The sequence below is a fragment of the Zingiber officinale genome, chromosome 4A (genome assembly GCF_018446385.1).
Source record: "Zingiber officinale cultivar Zhangliang chromosome 4A, Zo_v1.1, whole genome shotgun sequence".
In the NCBI taxonomy this organism is placed as follows: Eukaryota; Viridiplantae; Streptophyta; class Magnoliopsida; order Zingiberales; family Zingiberaceae; genus Zingiber; species Zingiber officinale.
In genome coordinates, this window is record NC_055992.1 from 128,097,028 (window position 1) to 128,118,030 (window position 21,003).

Below are 21,003 nucleotides of genomic sequence, written 5' to 3' on the forward strand. Positions count from 1 at the left end.
AAGCTCGCGCGAGAGGGAGTCAAGGTTCCCAGTCACGCGATCCTGAGCATCTGCAAGTCCCTTGTGGCCGGTGGAGTAGCGGGAGGAGTGTGAGTTACTTTGGTCTCTTTTCACCAATATTGACTGACACTGATCTGTCCTTTTTTTTTCTTGAAATTATTGATGATTAGAGTTGCTTTCTTGTTTTTTTCTTCCAACTATTCATTGATCGTGTCTGGGTGCAAAGGTTGCTTTCTGATTTCTTATGACCTATTGACCTGTAATCTTGGTTCTCTCATTTTTTTTGTTTCTTGCAAGTCTTACCCTTCCCAAAATGTCGTTAGTCACGTCGACATTTCAGCGGAATAATTATTGCAAGTCTGATGCTCAACGATTATAACTTTTAACTCCTTATTACTTATCATATGGTATGTGTTCATACAGATTTGAATTTTATGCAGATTGGTAGTCTTTCATAAAATTCAGAATGAGTCATTATTCCAACACATGATACCAGCCTGACTAACTAACCATACGAAGCTGACACACTGCACAATTCTAGCCTGTGAATTGGCATGCCATCCAATATGTAATGCAAGAGGCTTATGCATAGACCTTGAGAGCTATAGCAAATGAGAGTTGAAATCATATGGCCCTACAACATTTAGTCAAATAAGTATTTTCCTTCATAGTTAATTCAGTCAATATTTTCGTATCTTGTAAATTAGGTTCTGAGACTGCATGCTAATGAATGTACAGAGCAAGATTCTCCATCACAAGGAAAAACTGATGGAGGCAATAAGGTTTTGTTTTACTTAGTGGTTATTATCAAAATGAGATAATTTATGTAGTACTTATTGTTGATTTATACAATAACGTAAAATAGATTATTTCCTATTTTTCCATTGATTTAGCATACAATCTATGAGCATTACAAAATAAATGAATCTAAATAATTCTTGTTTGCTTAATAGGTTGTTAAAAGATGGCATCATCAAGTTACAGCTCCATTGACGACGCAAAATTTGAACATGTACCATGTAGAGATTGCGGACGAAGAACATTGGTATGTGTTTCTAGATCGAGCAAAAATCCCGGAAGGAGGTATTATGGATGTGCGCAACATGGCTGGCAAAAGTGGGTGGTAGGCGATACTTTGTCTAATGAAGACAGAAGTGACATATGTCGTGGAAGGTTAGGAAGAATAGAGTCAAGGTTAGGAAGTGAATACATTGCTTCTCGTGGGCATAATTTAGGAAATTGGAATGTACCATCAGTGGTCTGGATATTAGTTATAATGAATTTAACTCTTTTGGCTGTATACCTTATTATTTTGTTAGTTCGGTCTTGTTAATTAGTGGAGTAATGTTGGTGATGTAATGTGATAGGATAATTTGTTTTTAGTTAAGATGGATAATACAGAACATGTGATATAATGGTTTGATAATTTGTAATGATTTATTCTGCTTTGTTCTTCTTTCCGGACTTATTTAGTTGGATATAAGATACAACAAATCAACTTGGTTGTTACTTCATGAAAGCTAAGGCACTTTTTCTTTTCACAACAAAATATGTTCAGATTTAGTCGCGTTTATGCTAACCAAAGCGATCAATCTTTTTGCTAGAGTGCTCAAACTCTGTTCTCCCAGCATTTTCCCATCATAAAACAAAGGGAAAAAAAACATCTTTAATGATCTCTATGTAGAATTCAATCTGGTATTCAAGCAAAAGTGAGACATACCACTATGCAGATTTTTGAATGGAAAGTTTAAATTGGGCTTCTTGTTTGTTGCCAAGGAAGAAAACTTACTACAGGGCCAAAAAGAGAGAATCCGTTTTAACCTTTTTAAATTAGTTGCTTTCTGATTAAATTTAAATTAACTTCAAATTCTAATTAACTTCAAAAAATTTCATGGATTAGTAGACAAGCATCCCGTATTACTGGGTTTTTGCATAATTCTATAAAGTTACTTTCCAGCGATGAACCGGAACAGCCTCTAATTTGCAATGATAAAATTTATATACGTACAATTTGGATGTAACCAAATGGGTTGGACTGACAGTTAGATACTTGCAAATGTTGTAAAGGAAACGTGATGATGGTACCAGCACCCACTTCTGTACAAGAAACATACTTGAAAGCTACACAACCACTAAATGATATATTTCGATAGTTTTCAGAATTGTCTCTAGTGATGACTGATGACATTTATTTTTGAGAAACATACGAGAAACATACTTGAAAGCTACAATACCATCAGAATTCAGAATTGATTTAATATTTCACATTGATATCGTCTTTAGTTTTATTGCGCACTGGGGAACTGTTTGCCTTTTTCAGATTCCTCTTTGCCTTTTCAGGTTCATAATTGGTATTTGTTAATTGACCAGTTGTAGTATTTGAAGCAGAATTATTTTGCACGCGCCTTGATTTTCCTGATTCAATTTCCACAGCTCGGTTGGTTTGGCCTTTCAAATTAATTCTCCGTTTCGATTTGGCTGTAGGCACTGAGAAACTGATAGTGGTCCGTCTATCTAACCAGCTGAAGACTGAATTGGGGTCTCGTTTATCATAGTTAATTTGCAGAGGTTTTGCCTGAATTGAGGGCGTAAGAAGCTGCAGAACATGAATGACTTATAAGCACAGAAATCTGTTGGTAGATCAATTCTTACGAAACCAACAAAAACATAATCAATGTTAAAGCAAAAAAAATACTAAATACAATCTAAAGGTCAACGAATAGGAGGGAGAGTGAACGTAGTAGACCCCCAACTTATTTGGAAGCAATTTCTAAGGAGAAGGAAGAATGATAAGATGAAAATAATCCTGTCCTATTTGTTTTACACCTCTCAAATTATGGCAATCTACAAAACAGGTCCAAAAGATGATAATTTTATAGAGGCTAATGTAAGATATACTATCAAGTAGCAATATAAATTGGTATAGTAAAAACACTAAAGATGCTAAGCATCAGAAGACAATAGCAGTAACTGCAGATTTTTGCAGGTACTCTACCAAATGCTGTCATATCAAACTGCTATCTTAATTTTTGCATGCTTGGAAAAGGATTCGAACATAAAATATGGGTGCGATAAAAAACTAGCTAAACTTGAGAATTCAAATCAAGCCAAACCCATGTTTGATACAAAAAATATTTAGATTAGAGAGCTAAACCAGCTAAACTTGAGAATTCGCCATAAAAAAATTAGAATATAACACACATACCTTCCATATAAATGTGTTTGATGAAAACTTCCTTTTCCAAGCATCCTGTGCTATGGGATCCTGAAAAGAAATTGAGCATATTAAATACTATGGACATGAAAACTTGACTAAGCTACCACAATTAGGCACTTAAGTATAGAATCAGTCTGGAAATATTTAGATAAGTTGATGAGATTTGCACAAGAAGTAAAAAAAAAAAAGAGAACAGATGCTTAGCTTAGTCCCCCTTGAGTAGGATGTCCCCCTCTTTGTTGAGAACAACAAAGTTTGTTTATAAGATAAATAATAGCAAAGTACATGTGAATTAGTAATTTTCCACAAGGACTAGCTTGTTCATAAGGTGCATTTCCTATACGAGTTTCATGACACTTCTTTGAAAACACAGATACAGATTTGTCATCAGTTCAACTACAAAATGGCATGCATAGCTACAATTAACCATCACACAGAATTCAACAAGCTTAGAAACACAAGAAACAAGCATCATATAAACTGCCTTCTTAACCCCTGACAAACCACGCCAAAAGCCTGAACACGCAAGAATCTTGTGATCTGTGTTGCATCACAGAATATCAATCTGCATGATGACAATTAGAATGCTGATTAGTTATTGAAACTGACATTAAATAATGTGTTTTGACACTGACGTTTGCCCAGATGTACCTCTCTGGTCACTAGCTCCTGGTTTTTGAGAACAGAAAGAATTGAATGGCTGGTTGTTGTCGTCATCATTATGTTGTTGATTGGCTGGTTGTCACAGAATGAATGACCTAACATTGTATTCAACAAAGAGCCCTATAAATAATAAATAGAGATATTTGGCTATAAATATCTATATAAAGAAAAAGTTATCTCATAGGTATCAAACAATAATCCTCTATCGCTTAAAACATAATAAATCATACCTTTCTTCTGGCCTTTGCAACTGATTTCTTCATAATTTGTTCAATCATAGATTGTTTCCTCTTTGTGGGTGGACGACCTCAAGATCTTACTTTTAATGGAGAGTGTATTGTTTTTGAACTCGATGTAGATGCTTGTTTCAAATGGTCCGCTCTTGAATGATCTATTTGAATAGCAATTAATTTTTCCTTCGCATCTTTCAAGATTTCCACCAAAACAGAACAACCGTCGTCATTATTTGCCCCAAGATGTTGAACCTCTTGTATCAATGGAGTGAGAATATTATACCGATGTCTTTCTCCATCACAAACATATTCATCATAAATGTTAGTGATACTTTGATAACCACGCTTAATATCTTTGCGCCATCGATCCATAATATAATTCATAGGAACCTCAATCACCTTCATTCGTATCAACACAGAGATCACATGCCTACATAAAATTCCCCGAAACTCAAAAAGATGGCATAGACACTTAACTTGACAATCTAACTGAGTATAATCTACCCTGAAGGAAGCATCTCTTATAGGGTCTCCATTTTTTCCCAACAATGTTTCTACCACTTCAAATATAAAAGCAACCCCTTCTTGCCTCACTAGTGAGGTATTGCAAAACATCAACCCTCTTATCTCATCTTGGAACAACTTAAATAAGTTGTTTGTGTAGAAACTTTGAAATTATCTTTCAATAGGATAACCAGAAATTACTGGTATCATAGAATTAAAAGAACCAAAATCCAAATTTTTTTCTTTTTCAATCTTCTTCTTCAGAGCATTATCAAACTGTTCAACAAATTGCTTCAAAGAAGTTTTCGAATGAACATATTCATCAAAAAAAGCATTCATACTTTCACTCCTTTGGGATGTGGACATACCTGCCCAAAACTTATCTTTGACATACACATGTATCCATCTATTCCGCTGTTCATACAAAGATTTCAACCAGTCATTGTTCTCTAAATTAAAAACCTCAATCATTTTCATCCAATTCTCATCACATTCATCAATACTAAGTGAGTTGTAAACAATATTCTTCAATTGTTTCTTTATCAGCTTATATTGAGCATGCCCACCTAATTTTGCTGGTAATTTTTTCATTATATGCCAAAGACACAAACGATGATCAGAATCCGGAAATATCTCTTCAATAGCAATTGCCATGGCACGACACTGGTCTGTGATTATGGCCTTTCGAGCACGCCCAAGCATACATGTCAGCCAAGATTTGAACAACCATATGAATGTTTCTGAATCTTCACTTGATAATAATCCACATCCAAGCAAAATGGATTGACCATGATGATTCACCCCAACAAAAGGAGCAAATGACATATCATAACTATTAGTCAAATAAGTTGTATCAAAAGTCACAACATCAGAAAAATAATGATATGTAGCCCTACATCTTGCATCTGCCCAAAAAACATTTCTTATTCGAGACTCTTCATCTAATCAAGCACATAAAAGAAGTTAGAGTTCCGACTTTGCATGCGACAAAAATAATTACTCAAGGCTTCAGCATCTCCATCCCCTAACCTCAACCTTCTAGCTTCTGAAATATAATTCCTACACTTTCTCTCATCAAATGTCAAATTCTCATAGCCTCCAGCCTCAACTACCAATGAATGAAAACTTTTACTTAAAGTAATTCCTGCTTGATCATTTAATTCAAGTTTCCTCTTTGTAGTTGAATCCAATAATTTATTACATCTAAAATGCCGTGACTTTCCCGGGCTCAAGACGTGATTATGTTCAAGAGATACACTATTTATCACAAAGTTATCATCATTCCGAATAACAACATTAATCTTAGCTTTGCAATTTGTCTTAATAGAAGGTCTAGGGTACAAAGCATTTTTGGCTTGAGATACTGTTTTACCACTTTTGGCACATCCAAAACAAAAATATTTTTGCTTTCCATCATCTCCCTTTTTACCACCTAATTTGGAAATACCAAAACCAACATTCTGAGCATATGATTTATAAAAATTACGAACTTCATCTTCAGATATAAAAGTCATGCCAATCTTAGGAATCATGACTTCATTTAAACTAGATGGAGATAGATTTGTGCTCACATGGTCGTTGTTATCGTTTACCTCATTTGAATAACTTTTTCCTTGATCCATGATTATTTTTCACCTACATTTATTCAAAAATGGAAGGCAGGTAAGTATTCAACTACATTTATTTGTTTAAAAAATAGAAAACAGATCCAAAAAGTTAAGTATACAAATGAAAAGTAAGGAATTCCATAAAAGAAAGAAGAACATACATCCAAACACAAAAGTTATAAGAGATGTTTGTCAGCACAGAGCTGTGCTGATATCATGTTTTATTTTAAAAAATTAATAAACCAAACACACAAAACTCTAAAACAAAAACCAAAATCCAAATAGCAAATATCAACCGGATCCATTGTAATAGTCATATCACGGCAGATAGCTTATGAGCTTAGGAAGCACTAATGTTATTGTCACACAAGGAAAAACTGATGGCTGGTTATCTCCATGATACATAGGCAAACAAATTAACGTACAAAGCAAGAATCTTCATCACAATGAATTTTGAATGTATAGAACAATCTCTAATGTCAGCATAGCTCTGCAATGACATACAACAACAACAAAAAAAAAACACACAGGGAGAGCTGAGCAGCTAAACAGCAGGAAGGTTCGAATAGCAGAAAATCGAGTCGATTTGGACAAAAATTAGCTAAGGAAAACACCTCATACCTGATTCAGGGCAGATTTAGGGCAGGGGAGAGTTTTCCGCCGAGCGCCGAGAGATTTAGGGCACGGAGCCGGAGAGAAAATGCGACGGCAAGAGGCAGAGCGCCGAGAGCAGAGAGCGGAGGGAAAGAGCGACGGCAAGGAGGCGGAGAGAAAATGCTAGGGCAGGAGGGCCGAGAGCAGCGAGCGGAGGGAAAGAGCGACGGCAGGGAGCAGGGAGAGGAGAAAACCAATTAGGGCAGGAGGGGAGAGAAAGCGCGAGCCGGGGCGAGAAAAGAAACGAGCTGGGCGTGAAAAAAAAAACCAAAGAACGAGCGGGGAGAGAAAAAAAAAACCAAATGTTGACTTTGACCCGTCACTGTCCACGCAGGACGCCACATCGTTCGTGGCGCAAATTCGAGATGTAGTTTCGAGCTGCATATCATTTCTCATTTTTTTTATATAAAACAACCAAAGAAAATTAATGATGAAAAAAATTCATAATAATACGCTGTAGCTGAGTCTCGAACTCTAGAACACTGATTGTTCCGCTTGTGGAATTATTAATAAATCTTGGAATTATTTTTAGTGTAAATAGAAAAAAGGACATTAACATAAATACATTTTAGGCTTCACCAAAGTTAGTTAGTAAAGGGGGGAGATTTTTAATAAAATAGTAAGATAAGTTTTGAAAAAATGAATTTTGAAAAATTCTAGGAAAGATTGATCTTGAAATGATATTGACGCTCCCCCTTAATTAAAAAATAACCTAAGGTCCAAGTAGGATATGAAAAATATTTGTTAGACCAAAGTTTTGGAATAGTTTTTAATTTAATTAATTAATCTCGCCAGTTCTAAGTTATCAAACTAAATAAACCTATAGTTGTGTGAGATGATTCAAATTATTTTGGTAATTAGGTTTAATAATTAATTAAAGTTTAATTTATGGTTAAAGTTTAAAATTAATTTAATTAATGAGTAAGTTTTATTTAATTAATCAAATATTATTTGCTAAATTTTATTATCGAATTATTTAAGTTAAATTTAATTAAGGTTAGTTTTGAATTGAATAAGATTAATTAAAGCAAGTTAATAATCAATTGATTAATTTTAATTAATTAATGTTAAGATCATTTAAACTTGAATTAATTTACGTATTAAATAATTAATTGATTAAGTTGAGAATTCAATTTGGATTATTTTGAATTTTGTGTTAATTAGATTTGTAAAGTTAAATTAATTAACTTCAAATTAATGATTTAATTATTAAATTAAATAAATTAGGTTTCAGATTAAAACTTTATTGATTTATTTAATTTCTAATTTATTGTATAATTATTTATCTTACTATCTTACTATTTTATTAAAAATCTCCCCCCTTTACTAACTAACTTTGGTGAAGCCTAAAATGAATTTACGTTACTATCCTTTTTTCTATTCATACTAAAAATAATTCCAAGGTTTATTAGTAATTCCACGAGCAAAACAATCAGTAATCTAGAGTTCGAGACTCAGCTACGACGTATTATTATAAATTTTTCTAAAAAAATAATAAAGTTCTCTTTAGTCCCACATCTTAGAATTGATAACACTGTGATCAAAGAAACTTCTATAAATATTTTAAGCCGACGATGTTAAAAAATATACTTTTCTTAGTTTCTTTTACTAAGATAAGTATAATATTAAATAAAAATAATTTTTTCCATAGGGAAGCCCATTACAGTAGTTTATTGTTGAGGCCCAAATAATTTATATATTATTATATTGACTAGACTTGAAGGGGAGGCAAGTGATCCGGTGGTGAGAACAGGGACCCCCCTTCCGTGGGAAGTCAAAGCCACGTGGAAGTCAAAGGGTCAAACGGCCGACCGGAGAAGGGGAGACCGGTCGGACGAACGGGGTCCCAGCGGAATCACAAACAACCCGACGGGGAGTCGGGTCTCCGATGCTCATGGGGAACAGGGCCGCCGGGCCGATCGGAGAGCCCACTCGGTCGAAGGCATAAAGTAGCATTACTGTGAACAGTCGGCAGGGCACACGACCAGGAATCTCCCGAGCGGACCAGCACATACGACCGGCCGGACATGAGGGGACGGCCGACCGACCGGACGTGAGGGGACGGTCGACCGGCCGGACGCTCGGCATGGGGTAAGAAGAGACAAAAGGACAAGAGAACAGCTTCTGACAGCGGATATGCTCAACGACCAAGCCATACGCAGGATCTTATGACAGAGGGTTCCGTTGTCCCATCAGAGATGTGCTCGGACTGTAGCAGTATGGTGTCAGGTGAGCTTTTCTGACAAGCACATACTGAGGTATGGGCTGAGGACACGTATTCGCCTCGATATGTGTGCGTGAGCCCCTTCACAACTCTATATAAAGGGCCTCACACTTTGCCCGAGGTACGCATTCTCTGAGATTGAGAGCCACTTCTTTGTTGTCCACTTGCCTGACTTGAGCGTCGGAGGGTCGTCGCCGGGAACCCCTTCCCGGCCCGACTTCCTTGCAGGTTCGCCGGAGGTCCGTACGACCGGTCGAAGATCTACGTCAGCAATTCAAAGAGCGCCACGTGCCCAACGTCCGTTGATTCAGCGTTCGGACAGGATCAATATTACACACGCAACGTGTGTGCACAATCACACTAGTAATTAATTAAGGATTACTTTAAAGTTTATTTTTAAGTTAATTATTTAAACATAATTAATTTAGGTTTACAAATTTATTAATTAAGAATAATTGATTCATTTATTTATTAGATTAATTGATCAAGTTAGTTAACTTAGTTTAACTTTAATTATTAAATAATTTGATTAATTAAGAGATAATTAATTAAATCAGTTTTGAGTTAGATTGATTTGGTTTACATTATTATAATTTTTATATTAGTTATTACTATTTTCAAAAAATTATTATCATTTTAAGTTAGAGTTTAATTTTGAGATGATTAAGTGTTAATTTAATTTAAATTTGAATTAAGTTTTAAACTTTAGTATTGAATTTAGGTCTAGATTAATTAAATTTTATGTTGTGTAAATTTTATGTTGTGTAATTAAATTTAGGTCTTCCGCTCGAAGGGTTTATAGTCGCCGGTTCGACTCTCGATTGATTAAGATTAATCAATTGATTAAGACTCTCGACGGTCTTCTTCCGCTCGGCCTCCAACAGATCTTGGGTCTTTTTGAGCTCCTTCTGAAGATCGGCATATGAAGGGCCTTGGGAAGGAGCGCCGCCCGAACTCCGTAGCCTTTTGAGCTCCTCATCCACCATGGCAAGCCGATTGGAGACAGCAATCTCCTCCACCCATCTCTGACAAAAAGAAAAATTGTTAGTAGCCGATCGGAAAGAATGTGTAAACGACTTCAGAAAATGCACTTACCCCGGTGGCTTGTTGCATGTGGCTATTGACCAAGTTGCTGAGTGGAATCATCGCCACCCGCGCCCGAGCGTCGGCCCACATTTCGGCTAAGGGCCCCTTCATTGTGATCATATGCTCGGGCGCGGTGGGTCGATCGGCCTCGGGCAGCAATTCTTCGGTCGGGAGGTGAAGTGAGACTCGGACGGTGCGGCGTCGACCGGGGGTAGTCTGGGCGGAAGCAGGAGAAGGAGCGGAAGCTGGCGCAGTAAACTGGGACAGAATTGTGGAACGATGGACTTGGCGGGGAGCGGGCGGAAGGACGCTGACTGGAACGGCCTCAAGAGGGTCCGCAGACGCGTCAAGTTGGGAGGGAGTCCGATCGGACGAACTCGCCTCGATCTCTGGAGCTTTGCCTCGAGAAGCGGCGGTGACCCGCTCGGATGGATGGATCGCAGAAGTAGCCGAGCGAAGTGGCGTTCCCGCCCGGTGTCTTTTTTGTCGATGGGGGTGTTCTTCCTCTTGCGTCGATCCCTCCTCCCGAGCGGAAGGCTCTCGACTAGCAGTTGCGCCAGCCGCTTGCTCTGGAAGAGAAGCCTGAGCGGCCGACTCCCCAGCATTGGTCCCGCTCTCCCCCTCATTAGAGCCGACCGGCTGGATGCCGAGCGTCTCCATTTCTTTGGCTGCCGCGGCTTCGAGCGCCGCCGCCGCCTTCCTCTTCAGAATACCAGCCATCACCGACTCCATGACAATATTCGCTGCAAAGGAAAAAGGAAAAAATCAGTTAGCAAGCAAGGCAAATGTACAAGTAAAATTCCTACCGAAGCCGCTCGGGAGGGGTGTTCTGATCGGACTCAAGCCGAATATGTACATAACCCCTTATGGAAGGAATTTGTTGATGTCAAAGCGCAGACCGGCAAGCATGTTGGCGGCGTGGAGATAATCCGGCCGGGTTTTGAACCTTTTGAGCTCTGGTGAGGATGGTGGTCCGATCTGCCACTTCGTTAGGAAGGGGGTCCGCTCGGGAAGGCGAATATAAAAGTAAAATTCTTTCCAATGCTTATTGGAAGAGGGTAGTTTGTTGAAGAAAACTAAACCGGGCTGAGCCTGGAACATGTAAGTACCCGGCTCGGACTGTTTAGGGTAATAGAAATAATAGAAGACCTCCGGTCGGAGGGAAATGTTATGGATCTTGAATAAGACGACAACGCCGCATAGGAGGCGGAAGGTATTGGGGACTAGGCTTCCGAGCGGAATGCCGAAAAAGTTGCAAACTTCTACAAAGAAGGGATGGATCGGAAATCGCAGACCGGCTGTAAACTGGTCGCGGAAAACACAAAAAGCTCCGCGCGGCGGTTTGTGTGGCCGAGCGAAATCTGTGGGTAGGATGATTTCAAGGTCGGATGGGATGTCAAAACTATCTATCAGAATGTCGGCGTCGCGCCGATCGAAGCGTGACTCCATGGTGGTATACCATGGGCCGAGGGCTTGGTCTTGTGGCTGGGAAGAGCTAGCCATTGTACGAGCGGACGAAACAAAAAAAGACGAAAGAGGATGAAAGGAAGAAGATGGCAACGAAACAGTACCCCGAGGATGAAAACTTGGGAAAGAAATGCAAAGAAAACACCAGAACCAAGGAGAGAAAATAGGAGAACCTTATAACGAAGAGGAGGATCGAAGGAAGAACACCGAAGATCGTTGGAGAGCAAAGGAGCTGGGTCGCCGGAGCACTGAGAACGAGAAGCTGTGAGGCACGCAAGAACAAGAATGCGGCAAAGGAAGAAAGCGAAGCTTTTATAGGATGGAGCCCGAGCGGCCTCCACCGTCGGATCTAGGTCGCGAGAATCGGAGCACGCATCGCGCCGTTCATTTCGAACCGCCTCGGTCTCATCACCCGCGGCGCCGCTGCCGTACGCTGACGACAGCAATGCCACGTGGCATTCCACCACGGGAGAGCATTTAATAAGCGCCTTATCGAGGCACAGAGCGCGTGCTTGGCCTTAATGACGGAGATTGGCGCGAATTCCGAGGAGATCCGAGGGATAGGGACGTTGACTGAGGTCGTACTTATCTCCACACCGGCCGAGCGGGGGTGGTTTCTTGTATGATCCACTCGGCTAAACAATCGTCTAGTCAGTCGGACTAATCGCCTCCTTCGACTAGAGTTGAAGGGGAGGCAAGTGATCCGGTGGTAAGAACAGGGACCCCCCTTCCGTGGGAAGTCAAAGCCACGTGGAAGTCAAAGCGTCAAACGACCGACCGGAGAAGGGGAGACCAGTCGGACGAACGGGGTCCCAGCGGAATCACAAACAACCCGACGGGGAGTCGGGTCTCCGATGCTCATGGGGAACAGGACCGCCGGGCCGATCGGGGAGCCCACTCGGCCGAAGGCATAAAGTAGCATTACTGTGAACAGTCGGCAGGGCACACGACCAGGAATCTCCAGAGCGGACCAGCACATACGACCGGCTGGACGTGAGGGGATGGCCGACCGGCCGGACGCTCGGCATGGGGTAAGAAGAGACAAAAGGACAAGGGAACAGCTTCTGACAGCGGATATGCTCAACGACCAGGTCATACACAGAATCTTATGACAGAGGCTTCCGTTGTCCCATCAGAGATGTGCTCGGACTGTAGCAGTATGGTGTCAGGTAAGCTTTTCTGACAAGAACATACTGAGGTATGTGCTGAGGACACGTATTCGCCTCGATATGTGTGTGTGAGCCCCTTCACAGCTCTATATAAAGGGCCTCACACTTCGCTTGAGGTACGCATTCTCTGAGATTGAGAGCCACTTCTTTGTTGTCCACTTGCCTGACTTGAGCGTCGGAGGGTCGTCGCCGGGAACCCCTTCCCGGCCCGACTTCCTTGCAGGTTCGCCGGAGGTCCGTACGACCGGTCGAAGATCTACGTCAGCAATTCGGAGAGCGCCACGTGCCCAGCGTCCGTTGATTCAACGTTCGGACAGGATCAATATTACACACGCAACGCGTGTGCACAATCACACTAGTAATTAATTAAGGATTACTTTAAAGTTTATTTTTAAGTTAATTATTTAAACATAATTAATTTAGGTTTACAAATTTATTAATTAAGAATAATTGTTTCATTTATTTATTAGATTAATTGATCAAGTTAGTTAACTTAGTTTAACTTTAATTATTAAATAATTTGATTAATTAAGAGGTAATTAATTAAATCAGTTTTGAGTTAGATTGATTTGGTTTACATTATTATAATTTTTATATTAGTTATTACTATTTTCAAAAAATTATTATCATTTTAAGTTAGAATTTAATTTTGAGATGATTAAGTGTTAATTTAATTTAAATTTGAATTAAGTTTTAAACTTTAGTATTGAATTTAGGTCTAGATTAATTAAATTTTATGTTGTGTAAGTTTTTTTTTTACTTTAAGTTTTAGTTTAAGTTTATATTTTTATGTTTTAAATTAAATTTTAGTTTAAGTTTTAATGAATTAATTTATTAACCTTGAATTTAATTAAGTTAAGTTTTAATTAATTTAAGTTTATTATTATTATTATTATTATTAAATTTATTTATTAATTTATGTTTTAGTTTAGAAATTTCAAGATTAATTGTTAAAGAAAATTAATTAATTAATTAATGATTTCAAGTTTAATTAATTGATTAATCATTTAGTTATGAATTTAAAGTTGATTTAGTTTTCCTTAAGTTTACGATTTTAAGTTTTAATTATAATATTAAAAATTAAGTTTGAGTTTAATTGTGTGTTAATTTAATTTCAGTTATAATTAGAATTAAGTTTTCACAAAGTTTTTTTTTTAACATTCAATTAAGTTTTAATAAAGTTTAAAAAGAAATTTAATTAAGTTTTTAAGAAATTTAATTAAGTTTTTAAAATAATTTAATTAAGTTTTTAATTAAGTTTTAAATAAGTTTTAATTAATTTTTTAAAAAATAATTTTAATTAAGTTTTAAAATAATTTTAATTAAGTTTTAAAAATAATTTTAATTAAGTTTAAAGATAATTAAGTTTTTTTTAAAAAAATTAATTTTAATTAAGTTTAAAAATAATTTTAATTAAGTTTTAAAATAATTTTAATTAAGTTTTAATTAGGTTTTAAAAATAATTTTAATTAAGTTTAAATAATTTTAATCAAGTTTTAAAATAATTTTAAATAAGTTTTTTAATTAAGTTTTATTTAGGTTTTATAAATAATTTTAATTAAGTTTAATATAATTTTAATTAAGTTTTAATTAGGTTTTAAAAATAATTTTAATTAAGTTTTAAAATAATTTTAATTAAGTTTAAAATAATTTTAATTAAGTTTTAAAAAATAATTTTAATTAGGTTTTAAAATAAATTTTAATATTGAAAAAGGTTATTGAACCCATGTTAGATTCAAACTTAGCTTTAGGTTAATCAAGCAGACATCCTGAGGATAAGCTTTCAGTTCAGCGGCGAGGCATACGGCCTACTTGGATATCATTAGACCACTTGCTGAAGGCTTTCCAAACTGTTCCCGCCCAAAAAACTTAATACTAAATTTTGGTCTAACTAGCTCATGTTTGACTGGGGTAGCTTCGGTCAGATCCACTAAGTCTAGTGCACCAGGTATAATTCCATATTCAGCCTAGACATGCCTTCGACAAAGCTTCCTTGACGTACTATCATTCCAATTCATTCCGATGCTATGTTATAGGGTTTGGTAAACCTTTTTCATCAAACCGTTCTAAGCAGAAATAAACCTAGTCCTAAGTATTGAGTTTGGTTAGTCAAGTTGGTTGTATTATTTTTCTACTTGCTCCCCCTGATTCATAGCTTAGATAAGGTCTATCTAAGTAATGGATTTGACTCTTAGGGACCAAGTATAGATTTGGTTCAATTTTTTTGGTTAAAAGTTTTGTTTGAACCCATGCTTGGACTTGCCTTCTAGTATTTTGACTGATTAAGGATAAGTATGATTTGCTTGTTTGTTTGGGTTTGTAACCGAGTCCTGATTTGTTGTACACGGCTCGTTGCAATCCAAGTACCATATTTAAACACTTGGATCCCATTTCGAACCTTTCCAACGTTTTCTTGTGTCGCTCGACTTGACCTTTCAAATTGGAATTTTCTTCCTCAAGTTTTTCAACTTGAGTTGAAGTTCCAACTTGAACTTGATTAGTTGAGTTACTCAAGTTAACTTGCTCCTTAAGGTGGTCTATTTCCTTAAGTAGCAAGTTATTTTGTTTTTTAGATTTTGTTAATTTTTTAAACAAGCATTTAATTACTTTTAACATTTCAAACTTCGAATTGAAAGTTACCTTATCGGGTCCTTTTGAAACAGATGCAAATCCATGGCTTATCTCAGACTTGTCGTCGGACTCTGACTCATACTCATCTTCATACTCGGATTCAAACTCTTCAGTCTTTGCCATAAATGCTATATGGCTCAAGTGCTTTGGTTCTGGTTTTGTTCGGGGCTTAGCTTCCTTGTTTGGCCCTGCATACAAAGCGAACCCTTTCTTGGCTTGACTCAAGTTAGTCTGTTCATGTAATGTTAATTCACAAAATAGTTCGTCTAATTTAATAATGGAAAGATCCTTCGCAACTTTATAGGCATCTATAATAGATGCCCATAAGGAGTTTCGAGAGAATGAGTTAAGCGTATACCTGATGATATCACGATTCTCAAGTTGATGGCCGATGGTATGTAGTCCATTTGGGATGTCCTTAATCCTCATGTGTAGTTGGCTTGCCAACTCACCATCTAGCATTTTAATATTTAGTAATGAATTTAATAAAAGATCACGCTTTATTACCTTTGTATCATTTGTCCTTTATGTAGTTTAACTAACTTATCCCATAAATCTTTTGCATTGTCGAAGGGGCCGACTCGTTTTAATTCTTCTTTTGATAATCCACATTGTAAAGTGTTAAGTGCCTTTGAATCAATTTGTACTTTCTTCTTTATTTCTTCTGTCCATTCCTCTAGATTGTTGACTGGTGATGTGTAGCCGCATCGGATAATAAGCCATTGATCAATGTCTGTTTTGAGAAAAACTTCCATCCTCTTTTTCCAGTATGAGAAATCGCTTCCATCGAATAGCAGAGGACGCATGGTCGAATATCCCTCGGATTGCGCCATTTGTTCTTGCACCAAAAATTGAGAAACAAAAAGAATTTTCAAGACTTTTGTCTTGGGATTAGCAGTGCGAGATAAAGAAAAAAAACTTAAGAATTAAAGAAAACACTTTTAAAGCAAAAGAAAAAGTTTTTAAAGTTGCTTGAAAAATGGTTAAGTAATTTTAGAGCTACCAGGCTCTGATATCAATTGATAGATCGATTAAGTGAATATCAAGACAAAAGTTGTAATAAATCGACTTAACTTGAACCTTTGACAACATCAAAACTCAGGTTTGATTTTGGTGCACCTTGCACCAACACTCTCCCTTGCCTCAGCAGAACCTCTCCCTCTCCTCTCAACGACACCGATAGAAACTCATCCTTGCCTCGCACATAACTCGTCTTGCACACTCATCTCAGCGCCTCCATCAGCAACGACATCAACACCACCTCTCCCTCGCCTCGCACACTCATCCAGCGCCTCCATCAGAATTGGCGCTGACACCACCTCCATCCAACCCCTCTATCAGCATCGACACTAACACCAACATCGACACTGACGCCATCCTTGTCTCTGCTTCCTATTAAAGTCTTGCCAAGGCTTTGATCCACCGCTGTAAGTTCATAGATCACTATTCTGCTTAAAGACAGCATAAACCTAGTTTATTTCATATACCAGACTATGAAGAGAACATTTTCTAACATCTTCTAGAGTACTGTTTGAACTTTTATCATCGCACACCCTGCCATCTGTATATTATCTATACATAACATTGCAAGGTATAAATAGAATGTCGTATTATTTTATTATAATTTTTTGTATATACCATACTCCGAAATGGACTCTATTAGTGCAAGAGATATAATAATAGTTACAACCATTACTTCCACTGTTTTTAGGTTACTGCTTTGTATATTATCTATATCGAGTGGGTCTTTTATGCATCAGCCAGACATGCATTTTTTTCCCTCCAAAAGTAACATGCTTTTATTTTCCCTCTAAAATATCTTGTCTTTTTCGTTTGCAGCCATGACTCGTCTTAGTTTAAAGACCAGGAATATAATGAGAAAAAAGAAACTAGTTGTTGTGTTAATGCATTGGTTGGAGATCTTGAATATAGTGAATTGGTGTTTTCAAATGTGTTGTATTTTAGTGGAAAAGTGTAATAGATTGTATTGCTTGAAAAGGCGATATGTGAATGATGTTTTTGCTAGGAGAGGGATGATATATAATTTAGCATATGAAAGTGATGCTACTTACATAGCACAGCTAAGAATGAATAGGAGTAGTTTTACAAAGTTATGTTGTATGCTCGAAAGTGAAGGGGGCCTGAAAGGAACAAGATATATGGAGGTAGATGAGCAAGTAGCAATATCATTACATTTGCTAGCTCATCATGCCAAGAATAGAACTATACAATTTCGATTTGAAAGGTCTGGTGAAATAATAAGTAGACATTTTTCCCTATTTTTGAATGTTGTTATTCATCTACAAAATGTACTTTTCGAAAATCCAGAGCCAATTGCAGCAGACTCAATAGATTAGAGATGGAAATTATTTAAGGTAATTATTATATTTATTTTTAAAGTAATGATTTATGATTTTTTTTCTCATTTTCTTCTTGTTGTTCCTTTTAGAATTGTTTGGGAGCTTTAGATGGGACACATATTAAAGTTAGAGTACTAACAGAGGATAGACCTAGATATCGGACAAGAAAGGGTGAAATTGCTACTAATGTGCTTGCTGCTAGTTCCCAAGATATGCAATTTACATATGTGTTGTCTGGATGAGAAAGTTCAGCAGCAGATAGTAGAGTACTACGAGATGCAATCACAAGGAAAAATGGATTAAAAGTCCCACATGGTTTGCTAATTAATTTTTCAAAATATCCTAAATACTTTACTGTGTTTTGAGTTTGTGATATATTTTAATACATTTATTCAATTTATAGGATATTATTACCTTGTCAATGTCTGTTACACAAACTGTGAAGGCTTTTTAGCACCATATAGGGGCCAAAGATATCATTTAAATGAGTAGAAAGAAGGTCGAGTACCTAGAAGCCCGCGAGAGTTTTTCAATATGAAGCATTCGGCTGCTAGAAATGTGATAGAGAGATGCTATGGGCTACTTAAAATACGTTGGGCAATACTTAGAAGTCCAGCTTATTATCCCATCCAAACTCACAATCGAATTATTATGACATGTTACCTTCTTCACAATTTTATAAGGAGAGAAATGGTTGGGGATCTTACAGAAAGAAGGTTAGAGAGAAGGTTGGATAGTCAACCAGATGAAGTAGATGACATTTGTGAAAATATGGTGTTAACCATTGAGATTTCGAGTGAATTTAACGATTGACGAGATAATTTGACCAATGACATGCTTAATTAATGGAAAAGATCTAGATGAGATCATTTGTTTAATTCTTATGAATTATTAGATTTTTGTAAATGGACAAAGACCATAGTCCTTATTCTGTTTCTTTGTAATTTACATGTGACATGTCTTACAATTTTTAATTTTGTGTTTAGCTTATTTTGAGTATGCTGAATTAGAATGTTTCAAGCTTGTATTTTCTGACCAACCCATTAAGAAACGCAATAGGAACCAACGGTAAACTATAAAGGCAATGCCAATAATTTATGTATATAAAAAGCAGTACCAATACTATTTCTATTTTTCATTCATTAATAGAAAGCATATCATCAATCATTTCTGTAATCTTTTCTCGATAGAAGGTCGGTTGCTATTTCTCTTTATTTGAGCTATTATTTTTTTGTGCTATAGGTGAACATGGCTTCTAATCCTTTAGGAGAATCTTATAACCCAAAAAGACCAGGAAAAAACAAATATCAATGGTCTGCTATAGAAAATGTTGCACTTATTGAAGCATTGATGCAATTAAATAATGTTGGAGATCTTAGAAACAAGAATGAGGAAGGTTTTAGGCCAGGACATGGACTAAAGCTACAACAAATGCTTGAGGTTAGCTTGCCTGGACATGGAATTAAGGCAAAATCAGAAATTGAATCAAGGTTAAGAACTTTCCAGAAGCTGCACAATGTTTTGCATGACATGTTGTATGGAGTTGGTAGCAGTAGTTTTGGTTGGGACTCGGAAAAAAAACTTGTTATGGCTGAGAATTCTGTGTGGGATGAATATATTAAGGTAATTTATTTTATTATTAAAATAGTTTATTTTTATTTTACTTTGTTTAGTTAGTAATATAATTAAATTTTATTTTATAGACTTATGGAGATGCAGAACAATTTAGATACAAGTCATTGGCTTACTATGAGGAACTTTCTATCATCTTTGGTGGAGACCGTGCATCTGGGAAAGATGCTCAAGTTCGTGCTGATATTGTGGAAGAAATAGACAAAGTTGTAGTTGATAATGATGAAAGTATAGGTGTTGATGGGGATTATGCTTCATATGGCCAAGATTTCATATTTGGATAAAACGAAGATAATTCTAAGCCAAAAAGGAAAAAGACCGAGAGTACTAAAGATTTGTCTCAAGTTATTAGAGAGGCGACAACTATTCTTGGGGAAGAACTTAACAATGCAAGTAATCGATTAAGTAAAGCATTGGAATATGATGAAGGCACTGAAAAAAGAATGAAAATCAATAAGGTTTTAACAAAGTTATCTGGGCTTAGCATGTTGGAGTGACACAAAGTGACAAGAAAAATTCGTTGTGATCATGAGACTACAAATATTTTCTTCACCATACCAGATGATGAGAAAGAAGTTTTTGTGAAAGCGTTATCGAGTGGAGATATTTGAGGCATAGACCTGTATGTTTTGTTGTTATTTCTTTGGATAAGTTAAACTTGTAATTTCCTAGACCGGCTAAATTTGGTGGTTAAACTTTGATTTTTATGCAAACTTGATGGTTAATTTTGTTCGGTTTAGTAAAATTTGATTTGATTTAGTTTAGTTTGGGTTTGTTCCTGTGATTAAATTTAGTTTGTTTTAATTTGACCTTGTTTAAAAAATATATATGTGTTCATTCTTGGAATTCATTATTTGTATAGGTAGCAGATGCTGCTTTTGTTACTTCTTAGGAAGACCACTATGCTTCCTCCAAATATTCTACTAGAACATAATGTTCCTATTTATAAAGCTGTACAAAAACCTGGAGAATACATTATCACCTTTCTTAGAGCTTATCCTGCTGGATTCAGTCACGGTGAGGAGTTTGTTCCTTTTCTCCATTTTAGAGTTCTTTTAATTTTCACATTCTTCTGCACGTCATTGTCTAAGGATCATTGAAGCAGATTCATTCTCCATTTTTTCCATAGGATTCAACTGTGGTGAAGCAGTGAACTTTGCAATTGGTGATTGGTTTCCATTTGGTAATATGGCTAGCCAACGATATGCACTTCTCAATCGAATGTCATTGCTACCTCACTAGGAGCTCCTATGTAGGGAAGCACAATTTTTTTCCAACAGCCTGTCTGCTTCAGATACCAAAAGCCATGTCCCCTCAACTGAAGAATCCATATCCCAGCGGAGTGTCAAACTTTCTTTTGTGTACTTATGTGTTTCCAACACTTTGCTCGATGGACACTGATGAAGTTAGGAGCCCGTGCATGCATCAAGTCAGAGAATGTATTGTATAGCATATGCAGATGTGACTTCTATGTTTCTCATGTTAGATGTATTTGCAACAATGATCCAATTTGTTTCTACCATGGTATGATGTTGGTCTGACCTGAAAAATCTAAT

The 21,003-nt window shown here is 36.7% G+C and overlaps 1 long non-coding RNA gene and 1 pseudogene across 1 annotated transcript; one reads left to right on the forward strand and one right to left on the reverse strand.

The window, feature by feature from the left end:
• Positions 1 to 4,188: 4,188 nt before the first annotated feature.
• LOC121972776 lies at positions 4,189 to 6,131 on the reverse strand (annotated as a pseudogene).
• A 14,273-nt stretch (positions 6,132 to 20,404) lies between these two features.
• Positions 20,405 to 20,642, forward strand: LOC121973658. The gene is made up of 2 exons (XR_006109699.1): positions 20,405 to 20,464; positions 20,577 to 20,642. It is a non-coding gene; the product is annotated as an uncharacterized LOC121973658 (long non-coding RNA).
• Positions 20,643 to 21,003: the final 361 nt, after the last annotated feature.